General features: G+C 45.0%; 1 protein-coding gene across 2 annotated transcripts in view; it reads right to left on the bottom strand.

The window, feature by feature from the left end:
* The window catches only part of LOC311030463 (junction plakoglobin-like), a 202,183-nt gene extending 183,880 nt beyond the window's left edge, over positions 1–18,303 (bottom strand). For both annotated transcript variants that reach the window (XM_084036224.1, XM_084036225.1), the window contains exon 1: positions 18,117–18,303. The gene's annotated coding sequence lies outside the window, so the exon portion shown is untranslated. The remainder of the gene's footprint in view (positions 1–18,116) is intronic.
* Positions 18,304–18,527: the final 224 nt, after the last annotated feature.

The following is an 18,527-nucleotide window of genomic DNA, read 5'->3' as shown; positions in this document are numbered from 1 at the left end:
TTTAGATCTTTAAGTCCATCTCATGAAAAATGGGAGCAAAAACAAAAGTGTTGCGTTTATATTTTTGTTGAGTGTATTATTTATTGTTTAACTTTCCGGATTCGGACTGCGGTTCAGTCACTGCGGTGGCACGCTGGGGGTCGGACTCGGACCCAGACCCGGACCCGGACCCAGACCCGGAGCCAGAGGAAGACGCAGCGGAGGACGGTCAGCGCGTCAAAGACGGAGCACACATTTATTTCTACTCCATGAACTCGGAGGAGGTGCTTTTTCGTGTCCGTCGTGCACCCTCCTATGCACAAAATAATCTTGTCGCAAGTGCATTTTACCGAGATTTCGTTGTTTTTAGAAGAGTGAAGCCACACTTTGAACCGCCGACGCACGCTATCCATGCTCGACTCGCTCGGTTATGCAAACACTTCCGGTGGACGCTTCTTTGTTGGTGTCTAGCGGCTTCTTCTTCTCCGTTCGGCGGACTGGCAACAAACCGCATAAACAAACTAGTGCGGGCATTTAGGAACCGGAAAAAATTATCGAAATTCAAACATCTTCTTAACGGTTCCTGCGGACGTTAGGAACCGGTTCCTATTTGGAACCGGATCTCGGTGCCCAACCCTACTTCCGACGCCCTTTAAACTCAGTCACACGGGCAGCGGCGCTCTTGTTGGTCTTGGTCTCTTTCGTTCCGCAACACCGGGATGCTTTGTAAACGCAGACACGCAGCAAAGTTCTTCATAAAAGGTGCAATTGCGGCATATCTTTGACTCTCCTTTGTTATGCCAGAATCTTCTGTGTAAAATGGCCTATGGGTGCTATCACACAGTTATCACACAGATGCTAACACACCAAGATTCTAACGCACAGATGATAACGCACAGAAGCTATCACACAGAGATGCTAATACAGAGATATTCTGTATACTGGATACTCAATATGCTAACATGCAGTAGAGTTGGGCCGATTTCCGGTTTCACTGGTCTGGTTCGTTGTACGGGGCTAAACCGGTTTGATTAATGCAAACCAGTTGAACCAGCATTAGTCTTTATGACACATTCTGGTGTTGGGGTTGTAGCAGGAGCAGATTTGGTTATCAACAGTTAACTATCAATATCAATATGATTATCGGTATTAATAATTATATTTAATATATTATCATGATATAATCATGAATAAACGGGGCACCACCCTGGGATCAGGGAAAAGATAACCTAAAACTGTATTCAGTCTCAATATAAAGGTTTCATACTCACATGCCAATCATCGTGATCATTGGCATGGAAGCATAAAAACAATCTAACAATTAAGAAGGGCGTGAAATTCAAGCACTAGCCTTCACAACCTGCTGTTATCCAGTGACATATACACAACAAGCACAAGAGACCGCTAGTTATAACATAATAAGATTTATTAAAATCAGTAATAATGATCACAATCAATAACACTGCAATTAACAAAGCCTTATTACCTAAGGTGACCAGATTTCTGAAATGAAAATCGGGGACATTTCCAGCGCGGTGGTCAAAATTCCAATGTTATCATTATGAAATAAATAACAGGGGCAATTACATGTTAATTTTAATATGTAAAAGCAGTCTGCAGCAATTAACATTAGAGCTGTAAAAACCACAGATGAAACAAAAACAACAAAACAGATTCTTATCTTATTCAACTTATTTATTATTTAGCTGATGATTTTTTTTTTTTCAGTTCACAAGCTTTATGGAGAAAACAAGAACACATTTGATGGTGCACATATGAAGAACCACAGTGCAGACAACTGACTTTAAAAGAGGTCTTCTCAAAGTTATAGAAAAATTGTAAATGCTGTGAATTCATTGTGCGGAGCAACAATATTACAATCCTGTCTACTCAGGCCTGAGGTAAGAAGGTATTATGTCTTCCACCTTTTTAATTCCAATGACTGTAACGTCAGTACGTTAGTTTCACTGGCTACCGTAATAACTGGAGTTTGCGTCGGTGCGCAACTTTTTACTGGCTACCGTAATAACTGGAGTTTGCGTTGGTGCGCAACTTTTTTTCTCTCCCATTCAAATCGGGGACATTTTCGGGGACAGCTTTAACCGGGGACAGGTTGGCCAAATCGGGGACTGTTCCCGAAAATCCGGGACGTCTGGTCACCCTATTATTACCTAACTACCTAACACACAAAGCTAAGCTTAAACAAAGGGAGAGACACACGTGGAGTGTGTGTGTGCGTGCGTGTGCGTGTGTGCGTGTCGAGAGAGAGAGAGAGAGAGGGAGAGATGGCTATGGGCGGCCACCAGATGGAACTATTCCTCGCAGCGTTCAGGGGCGGAGCCACTGGCGTCCGATGGAGTAGCGAGAGAGAGAGAGAGAGAGATAGCCGTATGTAGCCACCAGATGTAGCTATGTCTCTAGCGTCCGCCGGGAACAGCTGGCTTAGGACACGTGTGTGCGGCGTGTATGTGTGTGTGTGTTAGCGGGACACAAACAAAGAGAGAGAGGATGCGCGAGCGATATTCGGAGGGACAGAAAGCGTGCCGCTATCACATGGGCTCGCGTGAATGAACTGGCGTTTATTCCGCGAGACCGGTCTTTTAACTGATAGTAGAGGCTTTCTGAGCTCGCGAATATGGCGGAGGTTAGTCGAAAACACTGTTACAGAAATCAACCCAGCTGCGTGGGTACACGATCAGCATTCACATACAGCAGCACATGAACAAACGGACTCCGCGATCAGAACTTAAAACACATTAACAAGAATTACAAGCATTTCCTACACTATCGAATCTCTGCTTCTGCCCAGACAAATAGCCTCTTACTTTTGTCGATGTGAGATGCGTCGATGTGAGGGTTTCGTCCCGTGCGGCGATGGCGTTCCTTGACGCCGGCAACGGACGGTAGTTCGTGGGGCGCTCGTTCAGCGCCGGATCCAATTAGTTGAAGAAAACCGTTAGTTATTCTTCCTTCTGCAGGGAACGATGAATCGCGGGGCTCGGCGATTTAGTCAGCTGATTTCAGACAAAGACGGGTCGAGTTATCTGTTCTGCAGGCAGCTGGGACGAAGAAAGTTTTTCTTCTTACCGCGGGGAACGGGAGAGTCGCGCTGTCGCGGTGGTCTCCTCGGGATCCAAAATGATAAACAAAAGAAAAATTAAACGAGTAGAGAAAAAGAGGGGTAAAACAGTCTGTTGCTCGTCCAGCGAGTTTGGGGGAAAGACTGCGGCCTAGGACAAAGGGAAACGCTGCAGACGTAATCTTCACCTCCTGGCGTAACGCGAGTTACTTTGGAGAGAGAAAGTTTTCTGGTGGCCGCGGGATTTATAGCTCACGGCTGGTCCGGGGGACCCCCTGGAGTCCCATGCAGTTGCCAGCCAATAGAGCGCCAGCTGTGTGACGTCAGATCTCGTGACCAGGTGGAGGTGACACTAAAATGGTGGTTGTAGTTTTTTATCTCCTTTGTCCCATTGTCTGGCCGCATTGTGTAGGCTTTGTAGGCTGCATTCTGTAGTCCTAACGGTTAGGTCCTTAGTGTAACGTCTAACTAGAACCATTGACTTGCGCTAGCCATAGCACAAGCAAACTCGGCAACTAGAAGAACTGAATGAAATGTCTTGAAAACGTCTCCAGACGTCTCGAACACACCGGCTGACTTGGAAAATAGGTCTTATGTCCAAAATTCCGAACTATCCCTTTAATGTGATGCTGCACTGCACAGAAAGTGTTCCGTTTTTATTAGCAGTAGCACATCCTGAGCCATGAGAAAAGACAGTCTTGTCTCACCTCACCTGCGCCTCGTTGCAATACTTTTACTTTTTGAAAAAATATCTTATATTGATGTTAACAAGCCCTGCCCGCACTTTATTCCTATGCTATCTCCTTCTGTCTCTCGCACTCATACAAACGGTTTCGCGGGTCGCGCTAGGTAGAGGCGGACTGTGTATTCCAGGCATGGCTGCCCTCCATGGCTGAAATACACTGGGGGAAACCCTTTTATGTCTCCTTAAAAAAAAAAAAAAATCCAGTCTCCCTTCAGATATGCTATGGTGGGCTGGGGCATGTATGTCACCTCACCTCCATTCTTCAGATGGTACTGGGAGTAAAGCTGGATCAGGTTCAATATGGGGGGGCAGAGCTGCTGAGCCTGAAGATGCATCTGATCCTGGCATCAGTGGACAGGGACAACTTATTTAGTATGAATAGCTGCTTAAGGTTTACCTGCATTTATATATGCGGGATGCGGAGCTGCGTTTGAAAACAGGACCAAACCATTACTTCTAAATACAGGGGGGTGTACAGAGGTTTGAAATTGTTACTTTTTGTCAAAAAGCAGTGAAATTAACGTTATTTTATTTATTTCACTCTACATAAAACGTTTTATTAATGGAAATTATTGATTAACGATGACAGCTTCATTTAATAAAAATTAAATGTTCTAATATTTTAGGGCCCCTGTCAGTTGCGGGCCCTTAGAATCGTCCTAACCTTTCCCCCCATTACGGCGCCCCTGGCCCTAAATGTAAATGTATGTGTAAATTGTGTGAGACGAGAGATGTAGTTTCACACAAAATGAAATGACTCTCTAAAACAAACTGAGAATTTCTTGACTCGGAAAATATATCTTTTACCTTGACAAACATAATGGGCCCTAGTTTCGTAGACCAGCGCAGGGCGGCGCAGGGTGGCGCAGCCGGCGCAGTGCAAGTTTCGACCCGCGCAGCCTTGCGCACCGTCAGTTTGGCAGTTTGGTAGATCGCCTGCGTCAAGATGGGTGTGGCGGCGCAGCAGGGGGAGGCATCACAGATTCAGCTTGGCGTAGCGGAAGTTTCGTGGCAAAAAGCCTCGCCGAGACTGCGCTGAAAGCTCGCCAGCTCCGACCTGGTCTACTTTCGGCGCAAGGCGTAAATAAAGTCCATTGATTCAATGCGAATCACAGCTGGCGGATCGGAAGTTTGGCGGATCGGAAGTTTGGCGGACCGGCGCGCAGTGCGCACACGTCACCGAGACCTCACAAGCAGGTTTCCACAGTTCCAGGCACATTTAAATGCAATAAATAATCACAACAAGCACTATTTAATGCAACTAATTGAATCAACACGTGAATTTATATCTATATAGATTGTCCCGTCACATCTGACGTCAGATCAAAGGCGGATGGCACGCGTAACGGAAACTCAGCCTCTCGGACCAAAACATCTCCCTCTCTCTCTCCTGTTTTTTATAATATCGGCATTGTTATTATTATGATACGCGCGCACAGCACGTGATGCGCGTGGTGGGAGCGGTGGCGCTGCTTCTGTCATCGGGTTGTCAAGTGACGGAACTTGCAGGAGAGGAGCTCATCTGATTGGCGAAGATCTGAATCGGCTGTATTAATCCCAGTCCACGCCTCGTCTCCTCCTCGTCTCCCACTCACGCCTTCTTCTCCTCCCTCTTTCCCACTTGCGCCGGTGGGCGAGACGGGAGGTGTGCCTGCGCGAGCCTGCGCGGTGCACGAAACTTGCAAAGTCCAGGCGGACACACCCCGTCGGCGCGGCGCAGGTGTGCTGAAAGGTGACTGCGCCTGGTCTACGAAACTAGGGCCCAATATGTGGAACTCATGGTACAATTCAGATGGCTTAAAAAAATATTTGCTTTTTTTGTTGTTGACTGCTGACATATTTTTCTCATAAATGAGGACCTATGTGGTACACAGGATGGGGCATTTAGCCTCTCTATACTCCATATGGAGGAGGGATGGTTGGGTATTGAGAGTCTCATGACAGACAACCAGGAAGACGTATTTCACTGCAGTTTGTTGTGAGTTGAATGCTTGAGAGAAGACAGTGTGTGTGTGTGTGTGTGCGTGTGTGTGTGTGTGTGTGTGTGTGTGTGTGTTTGGGTGTTGCTGGTGTATGTGATTTGCATCCCTCTGATGTTGCCCTGTTTCAACTGGCCTCAATACTCTGCTGGCCCTAAGGTGCAATCACACACACACATACACAGACACACACATGCGCACACATACACACACACACACACACACACACACACACAAACATGCACACGCACACACACACACACACACACACATACATGCACACACAGACGCAGACACACATACACACACACACACACACTGGGCTGTGTGGTATCAGTGTGAGGCAGTCTGTGAATCAGAGTGGGTCCTCGCAGGCTTGGCAGAGCTGTCTCTGGCTCTGTGCTGTTCTGTTACCTTGCCAAGCTAGAAACTGGCATGAAGCTCACCTAAAATGAATTCGAATGTTTCACTTTGTCATAACAGTTTCACTTATCAACCCTTCAGCTGATACTCCATTACCCCCGACACAAACCCACACATCACCACCTGCTAATGTGTCCCACACAGACCCCGGCCTCGTTAAGCTCGCAGGGATCCAAACCAGACCACTTGCTGATGAGAACTAGTAAATCCTGAGGATTTTGGTTTCTCCCTACATCCCATGCTATTTGTTTGTGGCACTCTCACACATTCATCCACGACAGTCACACTTGGTTACAGCTTGGTAAAACGAAATAGTCATGCCTGCATTACTATTTACTATTTCACACCATGCCATACTAGACAAAATGTTTTAACAAAGGCAATCACACCCTTATTTATATATTATACACACCAATCAGCAAACATTGCATGTTGTTCATTCATGACACAGGCATGATACACCGTCCACAAACCATCAACCCTTCAATAAAGCACATAGTAGGGACGCGTCTTGGGCAAGATTGCAACATATGTTAGATAGATGTTGGGGTCTGTTTGCACCAGGTGGTAACCTCCTTACCTCCTAACCTCCTTCAATTCAGCATGATGTTCATTTAGTACATTATGGTCCATTTGGTGATGGCCAAAATGCCGATCTCAAGGTTTAGTAGTCCACACACCTGAGTGACATCATGACTATGTCTACTTCTTGCAGTCTGCAGTGAAGTCTGCTAGTTTGGTGCATTGGTGCCACTTCTATTGACACAGACAGACAGTACCCAGAGACACACATGGGTACACAGACACGGGTACACAGAGACACACGGGTACACAGACACGGGTACATAGAGACACACGGGTACACTGAGACACACACGGGTACACTGAGACAGACAAGTACACAGAGACACACACGGGTACGGAGATAGACAGCATTCCTCACTCGATTACACATCTGACACTTTTCAGTCATCAAACCCATTATTTTGGAATTGAAAACATTTGCTGGTGATGGTTCAGACTAGAGATGACGGTGGTCTGAATCACAACAGGAGGTTTACCAAAGGGACTTTTAAGCTGCTATGAAAGTAAGAATTAGACTGTTGGTGGTAGATGAGATGATTTTAATCCAGGTTTTAGTGCACAGTGTAGTTTGTTAATGTAGTGGTGGATATGACATTTTAATGCAGTCAAGTCAAATTACATCAAATTTATAGCACATTCAATAACAACAGGAGGGACTAAAAAACAAAGGGCCCTGCACACAGAGCTGGTTTCAGCCCACAGTGCTCCAAGCGAATACTGGTTTGTGTATTGATAGAAATATACAACTAGAAGACAGTAAAACCCACAGCTCCTTGTAGTAAATATGAGTCTCTCTCTCTCTCTCTCTCTCTCTCTCTCTCTCTCTCTCTCTCTCTATATATATATATATATATATATATATACATACTAGGGCTGTAACGATACACCAAACTCATGATTCGGTTTGTATCACGATTTTTGAACCACGGTTCGATACAAATTTCGATATTATTTATTTTTTTAAATTAAACGTTTGATTTATGTAAGATGCAGATTTGGCGTGGAGGGCGTGTCTATCTGATGGTCTGTTAACTGCACAGGTCCCTCACTCAACTTACTACAGAGAAATGTCCCACAAAGCAACGTTGCAGAACCAAACTAAGGTAACGTAGTGACTGTAACTGTCTTTGGCAACGGGGAAACAAATACCGCAGCTGTACGTGGAGAAGCGTCCTTCCTCCCGCCCGTCCTACCGACTCCTCCTCACATTTCTCCCCGATAAACAGCGTCTGTCACCGGCAAAAAAAACTTTAGCTCACCGAGTGTTTATGCACTGTGGAGTGGGCAAGACTGTTTTTAATGCCTGTCTAACTAGAACCATTGACTTGCGCTAGCCATAGCATAAGCGAACTCGGCAACTAGAAGAACTGAATGAAATGTCTTGAAAACGTCTCCAGACGTCTCGAAAACACCAGCTCACTTGGAAAATAGGTCTTATGTCCAAAATTCTGAACTGTCCCTTTAAGTGACATCCCACTCTTAATCCATAGGGTTTAATATGACGTCGGTCCACCCTTTGCAGCTATAACAGCTTCAACTCTTCTGGAAGGCTTTCCACAAGGTTTAGGAGTGTGTTTATGGGAATTTTTGACCATTCTTCCAGAAGTGTATTTGTGAGGTCACACTGATGTTGGACGGGAAGGCCTGGCTCTCAGTCTCCACTCTAATTCATCCCAAAGGTGTTCTATCGGGTTGAGGTCAGGACTCTGTGCAGGCCAGTCAAGTTCATCCACACCAAACTCTCTCATCCATGTCTTTATGGACCTTGCTTTGTGCACTGGTGGACAGTTATGTTGGAACAGGAAGGGGCCATCCCCAAACTGTTCCACAAAGTTGGGAGCATGGAATTTTCCAACATGTCTTGGTATGCTGAAGCATTCAGAGTTCCTTTCACTGGAACTAAGGGGCCAAGCCCAGCTCCTGAAAAACAACCCCACACCATAATCCGCCTCCACCAAACTTTACACGTGGCACAATGCAGTCAGACAAGTACCGTTGTCCTGGCAACCACCAAACCCAGACTCGTCCATCAGATTGCCAGATGGAGAAGTGTGATTGGTCACTCCAGAGAACATCTCCACTGCTCTAGAGTCCAGTGGCGGCGTGCTTTACACCTTGGATGCAGCTGATCGCCATGGAAACCCATTCCATGAAGCTCTCTACATACTGTTCTTGAGCTAATCTCAATGCCACGTGAAGTTTGAAGGTCTGTAGCGATTGACTCTGCAGAAAGATGGAGACCTCCATTCTTTCACAAATGTTTGACACACTAAAGAACAAGACAGCTGCGGAGGTTGGAAACGCAACATACACGTCATTCATGATTGACGGCGACACAGACGTCTCTACGACGGAGTGCGTTATTGTCTACTGCCGCATTTTGCGGAAAGGGAGGCCGGTCAACATGTTAATTGGACATGTCGAGGTGGAGCATGGACACGCACAGTGTTTGAAGGCCCACATTACAGCATGAGAGATCATGAATAGGAAATTGTATAGTAGCCTATTCCTAATATTATTAAAAATGAATAGCCTAAGTAAAAATATAAGTAGGCTAGGCTAAGATCACATAAACAGTTTTCCATTTGCAATCTACAGGCTAGTGACCTGTATGATCTTTTTATTCTTGAGGAATTTATGTTGCCACAAAGCAAGCATTTGCTGCGCTTTGGCATCAGTGTGCAGATTTGTCACGCCGGTGAGGTAATGTCTCGTCTTGGGTTTTTGTCTGGTCATTTCCTGTTTTATTTTGAAAATAACTCCCCTCTCGTTTCAGGTCACTTGCCCTTCCTCCATGTGTTCCCTGGTCTGATGTCATCCCTGATCCCTGATTGTTGTCACCTGTTGCTCATTATCCCTCTGTGTATTTAAGTCTGCGTCTCCCCTTGTCTTGTGCCAGTTCGTCATATGTCTCTCGTCACGTAATGTTCCTCGTCACCTCATGTTCCTCGTCACCTCAGAACCTAAGTTAAGTTGTTTTTGTTGCAGTTTATGTTGAAGTCATGTTTTCCTCCCAGTGAGTGATTTTTTGTTTATAGTGTTAGTTTATTTTTTAGAGTTAGTTTTTTGCACCTCGGTCTTTTATTTTGATTTTGAATAAAGCCTTTTAAAGACTGCTTGTCCTGCGTCTGGGTCCTCCCTCCTCGACCCCGTCTTGACAAGATTGGCTGGAGAAAACGGTTGCTCTGGGTGCTGATGGTGCTGCAGTTAACCTAGGCCATAAGGGGGTGTCATTCATGAAAAGGTGACTTTTTGGCGTTAAAGGCGACGCAATGAAAAATGTGGGTGCACCTACATTTTGTGCTGGTGCACTTAAAAAAGAAGTTAGGCGCACCAGTGCAACCAATGCAAAAGGTTAGTCTGGAGCCCTGTGGACATGCCTGGAACACCTCTAACAGGAGGTGAAGTAGCAGCAGCTCTACTCCCCCTTTGAAAAGGCTGACCCTGTCACCCAACAGAGGAAGCTAATTTCAGCCGCTTGTATCCGTGACCTCATTCTTTCTATCACTATGCAAAACTCATGACCATAGGTGAGGGTTGGAATGAGCAAGCAAAGAGTACGTGAGAGAAGTGAACGACAGGAAGTATGAGAAACAAGTATGCAAAAGTATCCTCAACTTAAGCTCCAACTTCATATGAATCCTTTCATATTAGGGCTGGGCGTTTTTTTATCGAATTGATTAATTTGCATTTTTACTTTTCTACGGTTTGTGAAATGGCTGAACTGCAAAGTTGAGATTTAAAAACAGTTCTATTATACTATACTATACTATACTAAAGAAAACTTCTGCAGTGATAAGGAGCATCATTTTTTCCATAATTCATTTTTCTTTTTAACTCACCGGCCACTTTATTAGGTACACCTTGCTAGTACCAGGTTGGACCCCCTTTTGCCTTCAGAACTGCCTTAATCCTTCGTGGCATAGATTCAACAAGGTACTGGAAACATTCCTCAGAGAGTTTGGTCCATATTGACATGATAGCATCACGCAGTTGCTGCAGATTTGTCGGCTGCACATCCATGATGCGAATCTCCCGTTCCACCACATCCCAAAGGTGCTCTATTGGATTGAGATCTGGTGACTGTGGAGGCCATTTGAGTACAGTGAACTTATTGTCATGTTCAAGAAACCAGTCTGAGATGATTCACGCTTTATGACATGGCGCGTTATCCTGCTGGAAGTAGCCATCAGAAGATGGGTACACTGTGGTCATAAAGGGATGGACATGGTCAGCAACAATACTCGGGTAGGCTGTGGCGTTGACACGATGCTCAATTGGTACTAATGGGCCCAAAGTGTGCCAAGAAAATATCCCCCACACCATTACACCACCACCACCAGCCTGAACCGTTGATACAAGGCAGGATGGATCCATGCTTTTATGTTGTTGACGCCAAATTCTGACCCTACCATCCGAATGTCGCAGCAGAAATCGAGACTCATCAGACCAGGCAACGTTTTTCCAATCTTCTATTGTCCAATTTTGGTGAGCCTGTGCGAATTGTAGCCTCAGTTTCCTGTTCTTAGCTGACAGGAGTGGCACCCGGTGTGGTCTTCTGCTGCTGTAGCCCATCTGCCTCAAGGTTCGACGTGTTGTGCGTTCAGAGATGCTCTTCTGCATACCTCGGTTGTAACGAGTGGGTATTTGAGTTACTGTTGCCTTTCTATCAGCTTGTTACGGCCGTCACCAAAGTCCAGTCTCTCCTTGGGCTGGGTAGTATTTTGTCTGTCCAGCAGGGGGATGACGTCAGGACTCGGGTGCTTCCCCCCCATCCCCCCACCTGACTTCGTGACTGGCCGCTGGAGGATCCTGATTGGGGGCAGCAACGGATGCCACCCTCCAATCAGAAGACGTAGTTCGGAGAAGACTATAAAGGGGCCAAATTGTGTGTTAGTCGGGGCATCTGGGATTTCAATTGAACAGCTTGCCACCGTGTCTCTCGTGGTGTGTGTGTGTGTGTATTAGAGAGGCACTAGAGTGCATGTAGGGACTGGGCCAAATTAGCTATCATTTCTGTACGGACCTCAGTTATTTACCTGGGGGTTGTTGTTAGCCCCATAGGTTCCAGGAGTGCTGAGTGGATTGGGATACTTTCATTTGGGAACTAACAGAATGTGGGTTGAGTAGTCCGCCGTTTTTTTTCCGTTGTTTATTAAATACCTTTTAAATCACCCAAAACACCGGTGTATGTTACGTCTCTTCCCCTTCTGCGAGCTGGGTCGTAACACAGCTCGAACCAGTCTGGCCATTCTCCTCTGACCTCTGGCATCAACAAGGCATTTGCGCCCACAGAACTGCCGCTCACTGGATATTTACTCTTTTTCGGACCATTCTCTGTAAACCCTAGAGATAGTTGTGCGTGAAAATCCCAGTAGATTAGCAGTTTCTGAAATACTCAGACCACTACGTCTGGCACCAACAACCATGCCACGTGCAAAGTCACTTAAATCACCTTTCTTCCCCATTCTGATGCTCGGTTTGAACTGCAGCAGATCGTCTTGACCATGTCTACATGCCTTAATGCATTGAGTTGCTGCCATGTGATTAGCTGATTAGAAATTGGCGTTGACGAGCAGTTGGACAGGTGTACCTATTAAAGTGGCCGGTGAGTGTATATATATTGAAGTATGAGACATTTTTGGGTTAGGGTTAGGATTAGTGTGTGTGTGTATTTGTGTGTGTGTCTAACCTCTCCCCGTCCCTCGACAATTGTTCCCCACGGCAGTTACCGCAAACAGGACATAAATAAGAAATTGTTCTTGAACAGCTTGTCTGGATGAATAATAGTTATGTTAGACAACTTGACAGGAAAATGTTTGTGCGTCATGTGACAACTAGAGATGGATACAGAGTATCAGTGATTTCTGGTACCTATTATTGCATTAGCAAAGCGGCAACATTACGTCTTCACTGAAAGGTAACACTCATCGTTATACATATTAGTCTCATAATATAGTTATTATCTCTAAATAACTTCATCTATGAAATCGATTTCTGTAAGCTAGACTTGTCACAAGACAGCCACAAACCGGAGCAGTGAGGAGTCAGACATGATAGTAACATTTAACAGTGCTTACAATCACCAAAGACCTGCATTTTAAGTTTATTGTAAACAATTTAGGTTTTTTGATTTGTTTGTGTTGAGATTTAAATAAAGAAAAAAACATTCATCTTTAGCATTTTTTTCCTTTCTCTTTTTCTTATCTTTATTCCTGTTTATGGTCATTGACCGATAGTGTTAAGGAATTAACAGTGTATATGGGAACTATAAACAATGTTCATTTTTTATCAGATTCCATTCTCACACTTTAACATTGAAGTTTCATTCCCAAATGTTTTTCAGTCACTCTTTGGGATTCTACAGGAAGTGTTCTTCACAAGTTCATATCCACCATTCTGCACCTGTTTAAAAAGACGTCACTTTGATTCGCTTGTTAATCCTGGTCTTTCAACAGTCTGTCTTATAGCCGTCCATGAGATAGTCCCAAAATGTAAACAAAACCAACGTGAGCTTTAGAAAACAAAACCAAATTTAGGTTTAGACAACATAAAAGCATCAGTGGAGGATGTGAAAACAAGCTATAAAACACACAGCAGAGAATTTTTGTACCATAGTGTGTTCAATCCCAGCAGAGAAGTGCCAGCAGGACTTAACTGCCCATTTTAATCATCCACTTTCGATCTTTTATCGTAAGTCAGGTTGCCATGGGGTTGACTCAGAATCGAGGACTTTTGAGTTCATGTGATTTCTTTGATGGCTAACTTCTGCTAACTAGATGAAATAAGAATAACCTCCCTGGCAGATGTCTGCACTCTTGACTGAGCTCATTTTCTTAACAGGAATAATGGACAAAATGCACACGCATCATGACCATTACAGTATTGATTGAGTGTAAATTGATCATGTATAACTTGTGCTGTTGATCTGCATACTTGTGAACACCTAAATGGTAAATGGCCTCATTTATATAGCGCTTTTATCCAAAGCACTTTACAGGAATGACTGTCACCCATTCATACACACATTCACACACTGACGGGGGAGTCAACCACGCAAGGTGACAGCCAGCTCGTCAGGAGCAATTGGGGTGAGGTGTCTTGCTCAGGGACACCAGGCACTCAGCTAGGAGGAGCCGGGGAACGAACCGGCAATCTTGCAGTTGCCAGCCAACCCGCTCTACCTCCTGAGCTAAACCTCCCCAACACATGATTTCAGCAGCTTGCTTGTTATGGTAAAGTTAACGTTAACGGTGAGAAGGTTTGCATAAAGAAAAGCTAGCCCCATTGCTTAGTTAGCTACAAAGATTAAGTCAAATTAGACAGCTATCACTGCCCTTTATTGTCTCGTCAAATGGTAAAAAAAAATTGTTAAAAAATGGTAAAAAAAAAATTGTAAAAAAAAGTTTGGTAAAAAATGGTAAAAAAAATTGGTAAAAAAATGGTAAATGGTAAAAAAAAGTTGGTAAAATGGTAAAAAAAAGTTTGCCCCATCAAAAGAATTACATTTGACTTGGATATGGACAGGTTGTAGGATTATCTTACCTATCACATCCACTAACCTGGAGCTCTTCTATTTTTTAAACAGGTCGGCGAGGTGCTTAGCCAGGTTGCTTGTGTTGCCTTGTATCGCAATACATTTTCAGTATCAGTATCGTGCAAAACAACCCGAGCAGCAACCTTACTGGATCTGGATTCAGCTAGCTTCTGGTGTCAAGCTGTTAACAAAGAAAGCCTCCATAATTGTGTTAGCTGCATTAGCGATGCGCCGTTAGCAACGTGCTGCGTTAGTGATGCCATGGTTCCCTCCTACCCTTGTTCTTTATACTATGACAGTTTTCCCAAAATTAGACTTAAAGGTACTAGGGTTGTCAAAAGTATCAAAACTCAAAAAAGTATTGATACTAAAATGTTGTATCCGGATACGATACTCATTTTCAAAAGTATCGATTCCCCCCCCCCCCACATCAGGGCTAATTTGCAGCCCAAGAAGGGCGAGACTTAAGGCCCCTACACACCGCCCAGACGTCCAACTGCCTTATCCGACCATTCTCCGCCCACTCTGTTGCCTCTCGTCTGACCCGTTCGGCAGAAAAGTTGCGTTGTACACACCGCTTCGACGTGCTTCCGACACCACAGCAGCGTGTACGTTCTGCGCTTGCGCGAGATGCAATAAGCCTCCTTAACAGCGGGTGGCGCTAGTCTCGTGCCAGTACTCCAAAACAGGAAAACAGGAAATGACGGAACGGAGTGCAGATAAAAACAATGCACACACAGTCTTGGTTCAGTATTCGTTCGACTCGAGAAGACCTTTGTGGACTAAATACTTGGCATTTCTGGAAAGATGACTCTGGCTAGGGTGACACTCGCGTTGTGTGCTCTCGGGCTCATTATTTTACGAAGACGTCGTCTCAGTAGGGAACGAGTAATACGGAGTTTACCATCGTCACTTCCGCCCCGCCCACACACCGCCATTGGATACTCTGATTCGCTAGCACACCGCCAATCAGAGTATCCAATGGCTCAGACGTCCAACAGCCCACCTCCTCAGACTTCGTATGCTCAGTCTGATCAGACAACGTCCGCGCGGCTCCGAAAGCTTCCGACGCAGCTGTACACACCAAACATATGTGTTCCCGACCTCGTCCGAGCCTCTCCAAACGCTTCAGACGTCCAACGGTTGGGCCGGTGTGTTCCTGCCTTTGAGGAACACATTGACATGCTAGTATTTGTAGCAAAAAATCTGCAAAGAGCAAAGCAAATTCAGGCCAGTGTTACCACCAGTACCTAAACAGTCATTTATCTAGAGTGCAGAATAGAGGACAATGCACTTTCTGAACAATGTGTGATTGAATAATTCTGTGCACTTTTCAGTTTCAGACTTTTTTTGTAACAGGTGCAGCTGCTGAGAATACAGCATTTCAACAGTGTAATGTTCATGTTAACTGGTTTGGCTAGTGTCATTTAGTTTATTGTTATGTATATAAAGCATAGCCAAGGAAGGAACACTTAAGTTAATTTAGTTTTTAACCAGGCTTGCCTAATATTTACAACCTCAAAATATTGTTCCAATTGTTATTGTTTATTTTATTTATTTATGTTTTGCACTACCTCAGACCTGAAACTTGTTATTTTTGCATTTTTTTTGTTAATAAAAATATTTCTTTTAAATTTTGGGGTCTTTTTTTCATCCTTGTGGTATCGAAAATGGTATTGAGTATCGAATATTTTCCTGAGTATCGGTATCGAGTTGAAAATGTTAGTATCGTGACAACCCTAAAAGGTACAATATGTAAGAAATCTAAAGCAACTGGCCGTAAAATAATCCTAATATGTCATAGAGACTCAGGAATAATGATCATATAACATACTGAACTCACCAACAACAACAGTACAGCCAAAATATTTGCATTTAAAAAAATATTTGCATTTAAAAAAATCTTTTGCGGACCGCAAATCATGTTTATGTTTTGAAAACATGTTTTGGCACGTGGCGCCACCCACCGGCGTCTACAAATCATTGCAGTCAGTAGAGTCTCAGCTGCCGAGCAACCACGGGTTGCCAGTTTTGACTGAGCTACAATGGCGGAGGCAACGAAACCCAAAAGAGCTCGTTAAGATTCACAAAAACGGCAAGATAAAAACCTATAGGGTCTATATAGGGGATGCATTTGAACGGTGGAGACAGTTGAAAGCTGAGAGGAATTTGAAATCGGATGCAGAATTGGCTACTCTTCTCCTAGACAGGTAAGTTGACGTAGGATACGGATACGCCAACAGCTCTGGCAACCTCGAGTCTGGAGGGGAGGGGGTGGAGCGGGAGGCGGATACTACTCACCGCAGTGTTTTGAATTTGAATGTAGTACCGTTTTTGGCCACATTCTTACATATGGCGCCTTTAAAACATCACAACGTTACCTTGCTGAGATGATCGCAATATATCCCAGTATAATGAGTCCTAACCCCTGTGTCATGGTACCTATGATTCTTCCCAAAACAAGAAACACTATAAAATAGTATACATACCGTAAATCCTCTAATATGGCCTGGGCCTTTATTTACTCAAGCGCATCGCGGCCTAGGCCTTTATTGGAAGGAAGCCAGAATTAGAGACAGGCCCCCATTTCTATTTGCGCAAAACAGACTACTAGTAGAATGAATAAAAACGAGATTTTGTGTCTATTTGAACCTATAAAATACTAGGTTCGTTTATTGAAAAAGTCTCCTCTTTGGCTCCGCAGCTGCGATATTACGGTAAACAATGTTTACCGCTTGCCAGTATTGCGCGCTTGGTGGGCTGCCACTAGGAGGATGATTGACAGTTGCTCTGACAGGTGCTCTCCTTCATACAATTTACAGGTATGTGGTCTGTTACACACACACACTGTGTGTGTGACAGTTAAATAGCTGGTGACAATTTCACCGCTCCTACAAATATCTTTCTGTCTCACTACGTTTCACAGCATCACCCTCAAAATGTGTTGGGAACGAGACACTTGTGCTGCCTGTAGGCCGACCCGGTCCAACAGCAGGTCAGGAAATAGTTGCCAAGTTCATGCACAGGGACACATTTTAGGTTACATGATCACGTCTCTCAGCACTAAAACAATGTCAATGGAAAGTGAATGGGGGGGGGGGTCTCATAGACTTCTATGCAACCAGAGGAGTCGCCCCCTGGTGGCCAGCAGAGAGAACGACAGTCTAAGACACTTCAGCATTGGCTTCACGTTTCAGAACGGGAGGTTCTCTGGACTCTAATATAGACTGTAATAAACAGTTCAGTTGGTCAGTTTCAAGATTCAAAATTTATGAGAGGTTCAGTCTGCTTGACTGAAATACACATATTGTATTGCTGCAATAAAAATTAGTTGATGATTCCGTAAATACAAAACACCAACACACACACACACACACGAGCAAAAAACAGAAAGAAATTGAGGGGAGGGGATTCTTAACTTGTCGATATCTTACAGAAAGATATCGTGTGTGTGTGTGTGTGTGTGTGTGTCGCCTCGTGTCTAAGTGCATTCTGTCCTACACGACACACTCCGCCCTCAGACACACACTCACATACACATAAACACAATGGCTCTGCAACATGATGCACGTTCATATTGCAATGCTCCCATCACCCCGGTCATCACGCAGCTCTGGCATCGCCAGCACCTGCCTGTCTGTCGTTCTACCTGACAGCAGCGTCATCTGATGAAGTTTCAGGGGGGGCAGAAGGGACGCGGTCCTCACTCCGCGTGTCTATATACATAGATGCTGCCGGGGTCTGCAGCAGCTCTCTGTCACCATGCGTGCAGAAGCCAGCTTGGGTTACCTTGTTAACTGGACAGCGGCTCCCTGTCGCAGCAGCTTCTTATTCGTCGGTCTCTCCTTCCCGTTAAATCCACGCTCCGTTACAGTCCGGGAGGAGATCCGCTCCGATGTGCGCCGTGTCCGTCTCGCTGTGTCTCCCGTTCGAGGCGGTGTGCGGCACGCAGACAGCCGGGCGGAGTGGGGAGAGGACCGGCAGCGGCTCGGCGGCTTCGGCGTCACAGGAGAGGAGGGGGAAAGTGAAGAGGTCTCACTCTGCTGGCGAGATGCGGCATCTTCACGCTGCTCACCCGGTCACTGTGGGTCCTGGTCACACGTCTGTTAGATTGGATCACCTGACGTGACTTGTCTCAAAAAATCACTCAAATTAGGGGATTTAAAATGTATTCACATTTTGCAAATGAATTGGGCTGAT

This window comes from Eutrigla gurnardus (assembly GCF_963514095.1).
Source record: "Eutrigla gurnardus genome assembly, chromosome: 20".
In the NCBI taxonomy this organism is placed as follows: domain Eukaryota; kingdom Metazoa; phylum Chordata; class Actinopteri; order Perciformes; family Triglidae; genus Eutrigla; species Eutrigla gurnardus.
The sequence above is the reverse complement of the archived record's forward strand: the minus strand, read 5'-3'. Positions and strand labels throughout refer to the sequence as shown.